The sequence below is a fragment of the Arachis hypogaea genome, chromosome 15, assembly GCF_003086295.3.
Source record: "Arachis hypogaea cultivar Tifrunner chromosome 15, arahy.Tifrunner.gnm2.J5K5, whole genome shotgun sequence".
Lineage (NCBI taxonomy): Eukaryota > Viridiplantae > Streptophyta > Magnoliopsida > Fabales > Fabaceae > Arachis > Arachis hypogaea.
Genome location: NC_092050.1, coordinates 32,391,384 through 32,396,516, shown reverse-complemented (window position 1 = coordinate 32,396,516; position 5,133 = coordinate 32,391,384).

The following is a 5,133-nucleotide window of genomic DNA, read 5'->3' as shown; positions in this document are numbered from 1 at the left end:
GGAGCTAAGCTTTTGGTGTTTGCGCATATTGGGAATCGACCAAGGTATGGTTTCGATTTTCTTTATGTAATATGTAATGTTTTTGGACACTTAGGCTAGTTGACCTTAAGATAGGTTGAAAGATGTGATTATATGATTAATTGTATATAAAATGTATGTTTGATGATGGTTTGGATGTAGGAGGAATGGGTTTGAATGTGTTGATATACATATTGTTAGATGATGATTATTGATGAGTTGTGTTGGTGGGTGTTGAGATTTGATGATATATGTTGATGATGATTTTGGATTTTGGATTTTGAATCTTGAGGTTGATGTTGATGATTGAAAGTGGTAGAATGATTATTGTTAAGTTTGTTGGATTGAGAAGGGGTCTTAATGTGAAATTATGGATAATTGGGTTTGAGAATTTTGATGATATGAGTAGTGGATTATGACAAAAATGGTAAAATCTGATGTGGGATGGAATTAATGTGGTTTTGGTTTGGTTTTGGTTGAGAAATTTGGGAAATTGAGAACCTTGCAAATTTTGGTAAAAACTAGTTTTTGGTGAACTTTGACGGATCATAACTTGTACCTCAGTTTTCAAAATTTGTTAAAACTTGTTTAGAATTAAAGTTCATTCAAAAGTCTTCAAATTGATATAAAGTTTGTAAAATTTGGATTTTTGTAGAGGAAGTTATGATCATTCAAAGTTTGGTGTCAAAATCTGAAATTCTACAACGTTGCAGAATTTTGTGATTTCTGGTTTGTGTGTGCACGCACAGCCTTATGCGGACGCACACCCCTGTGATTTTTCGAACCTGTGCACACGCACAGCCTTGTGTGTACGCACACACAGGGGAAGGCTTGCTGTTGGCAGCGCTAGCACGACCTGTGCGCACGCATAACCAATGATGTTTTACAACCTGTGCGCATGCACACGTTGGGAAGGGCATTCTGTTGAGGGCGCGAGCACACCATGTGCGAGCGAGCAGAATTGTAAAAATTTGCACTTGTGCATACGCACACCTCTATGCGTACGCACACATTTAAAAAACCTCCTTGGGCGTGCGCACGCACACCCCTGTGCGTACGCACATGCCCTGTTTTTCAACTAAAATTCTGTTTTCAACTATTTCACCTTCCCAACAAGCTTGTAAGCTTCTGTGACACCTTTTTAAGATTCTTTGGCTTATTTTCTTTGGGTATCACAACATGGGAAAGGTCCTAGGAAATTTACTTAGTATTACTTTGAAAAGTTAGAGAACGGAGGTTTAGGTTTCTGGTGTACTGAGGATGAGTTTGGTTGAGAGAGAAGGAAGAGTAGTGAACTTGGTGATTATTGACAATGAGTTGAGGAACTGATGATGGTTATAATGAGCTTGATGGATATTGAAGGAAAGTGTGCCAGGCACTATATCCTTAGAATGTTGAGAATTGATAAATGAAAGTGATTTGAGATGAGAAATGGTAATGACCGGTGATGTTTTGAAGTTGATGGACAGTGGTTGAGATGAGTCGAGGACTCGGAGTTGTAATGATGAAATTATTGGATTATATGAGAGTGTGCAGGGCCTATATCCCTGGCTTAGTAGATTCCTCTGCTGCATGAGTATATGTTGTTGAGAGTGTGCAGGGCCTATATCCCTGGCGTAGCAGATTCCTTTGCTGCATGAGTAGATGTTGTTGAGAGTATGCAGGGCCTATATCCCTGGCGTAGCAGAGAATTAGCAGATTTCTCTGCTACATGAGTAGTTGTTGTTGTTTTCTTTCTGCTGCATGAAGTGTGCGGGGCCTATATCCTTGGCGTAGTAGACTCCGTACTACATGAGTGTGCAGGGCACTATATCTCTGACGTAGCAGGTTCGCTATTGCATGAGTGTGTAAGGCACTATATCCCTGGCGTGGCAGAAAATGCTACATCCGGGAGGATGTGTCGGGTTGGCATTTACGGACCGACAAGTGATATCACGAGCCAATAGGATAGGTACTCATCATATGCATCTTTTATGTGCTTGTTTGCTCTGATTACTTGAGTTTGCCTAATTGTATAATATGCCTACTTGCTTCTTGAATTAATTGTGATATATGATTATTACCTATGTATTACTTGTTTGCATTAATTGTGATTGTCTGATGCTGAGGAGGTTAGGTAGGCGGTGGCGATGGGATCGCACGGAGGTTAGGTTGGCGAAGGCTGTGGGATATAGCGGTGTGATTAGTATTAGTTAGAATCCCCCCCTAAGTTTAGATAACTCAGTTATGGTTTAAGTTCTTTATTTATTTATTTTATTCTAAGCATGAATATCTGTATGTGATGTGAAGTTCTAGAATTACCTTCAGCGTCCCGGAGCCTTACATCTTACATTATTCGGTACTGTTACCATACTGAGAACCTCCGGTTCTCATTCCATACTTTGTTGTTATTTTTCAAATGTAGGTCGTAATTCACCTCAGTGCAATTGCAGATATGGTGACAGAGCGGAGTATGGTTCCTCCTTGGTTTATTTCTATTTTACTTTGTTATAGTTACTCTCGCATCTCTGCTACATGAGTAGTTGTTGTTTCCTTCCTGCTGCATGAAGTGTGCGGGGCCTATATCCCTGGCGTAGTAGACTCCGTACTACATGAGTGTGCAGCGCACTATATCTCTGGCGTAGCAGGTTCGCTACTGCATGAGTGTGCAGGGCACTATATCCCTGGCATGGCAGAAAAGGCTACATCCGGGAGGATGTGTCGGGTTGGCATTTACAGACCGACAAGTGATATCACGAGCCAATAGGATAGGTACTCATCATATGCATCTTTTATGTGCTTGTTTGCTCTGATTACTTGAGTTTGCCTAATTGTATAATATGCCTACTTGCTTCTTGAATTATTTGTGATATATGATTATTACCTGTGTATTACTTATTTGCATTAATTATGATTGTCTGGTGCTGAGGAGGTTAGGTAGGCAGTGGCGATGGGATCGCACGGAGATTAGGTTGGCGAAGGCTGTGGGATATAGCGGTGTGATTAGTATTAGTTAGAATCCCCCCTAAGTTTAGATAACTCAGTTATGGTTTAAGTTCTTTATTTATTTATTTTATTCTAAGCATGAATATCCGTATGCGATATGAAGTTCTAGGATTGCCTTCGGCGTCCCGGAACCTTACATCTTACATTATTGGGCACTCTTACCATACTGGGAACCTCCGGTTTTTATTCCATACTTTGTTGTTATTTTTTAGATGCAGGTCGTAATTCACCTCGGTAAAATTGCGGATATGGTGACAGAGCGAAGTATGGTTCCTCCTTGGTTTATTTCTATTTTACTTTGTTATAGTTACTCTCACATCTCTTTGTATATTTATCTTTATGGCCTTAGAGGCTTACTTGAGAGATAAGTTGTATAAGCTGTTTCAACTCCAAAATTCTGTATTTTTCTGTTTATAACTAGTCGGCTTAAACTCCGCAAGCTACGGCTAGTTCCCTATGATTATTATACTCTTATATCTATATATGTTCTTTTCTCTTGCATCTATATTTTGTATCTTGTCCGTTTGCTTCGTGTGACCATCTCGTGCTTTTGTAATTCTATCTTTGAGCTTAATCATTCATCGGGCTTCTAGAATATATTATTTTTTTCTATATATAAATATGTATAAGCCTCAGAATTGTCGTAACCTTTGATTAACCTTTGCTTTACAGCTAGAGGTAAGGCTTAGGGTAATCAGGGTGTTACAACGACGACTTCATATATTTAATAATAAAATAAGAGTATTTGACTCGAAACCGTATTGCTGATTTCTTTTTAATAAAAATGGAAATACTTTTTAACTGAAAATAAATAAGCATATACATATATACAAAACTTCTTGCTCAAGCAACTTACAAATATTATATACATATGTATTATTACAGTCACGACTCCTATTCCTCTTGTAAGAATATAATAATAAAGGTGAGAGAAAGTCTATAGCATATGTATACAAAAAAAAAACATATCTATGAACTTAACAAAATTCCACAAGCTTCCTTGTCCGTCCTGAAAAGATGAAACTGTAGGAGGTGAGAACATTGTCCTCAAAAGAGTTCTTAGTAGAGGGTTTAAGAATTGTTATAAGATATGTATAAAGAGAAGAATTGATTTCAAGGCAGTGATTATCGTTCATCCTATGAATCTTTTTAAAATCTAACAGCTAATCATCCAAAACCTTTTCAAAAACCAATATTTAATTATCCAGAAAATCCAAAACCTTTCTTTTCCTTATAAGAAAATCTTAATCAGTTTCCTAAACTGTATGAATAACCAACCTGTTCCAAGCATATGTTCATTAAGTCTATATTGGACCAGCTTGATTTTTCATACTTTACTAAAACCTTAATCAGAAACCAATCACAGCCCCCAGCTCAAGCAATTCATTCAAATCAGCGATCAAATCATCACATCAGGAAAACAACTCTCAGCTTCACCACCACCAGTATGAGGGATCTCTCAGTTGCACACGCATACAATACAAACAAGGAAAATACAGATAGGATGCAAATACAGCAAGTAGGCCAAATAGCAGACAAGCATAATTAAACAAATAGGCAAACCAAAACAATGCACACCCAAGCAAAACATACATATGCATATGATGTATGCCTGTCCTATGACTGATGATAACATCTATCGGTTATATAGCCAGCCCGACATGTCCTGGTAGCTAACCGTGGACAGTCCCTCTGTACACACATCCCCAAGCTCAAAAATAATCATGGGAAAATCCCAAGCTCATCCATGGGGGAGACAAAATCCCAAGCTCAAATTCATATATATATGCATGCCCATGGGGGAACCCACGGAGTTAAAGTGCCTGTCACATCTTACATATAGAGGGTTAACAATTTGTCACAATTTCGCAAGTCACATATGCTTTTTAATTCATTATTTATCAATGTTATTATCATCATCAATTCATTCTTTTCTAAATAACTCACTTAAAATGAAGCCTCCAATTTTTATAAAAATTTCGCCAGTATCTCCTCTAAACCTCGGACATTGCTACCCTTTTTGGGTCCCATCCAAACATTCCTCAAACCCTTCTCAACCAAATCCAAATAGAAAATCATTTTTAATAATCAAACTGTTTTCAAATATCAAATCCTTTTCAAATTCGTTTT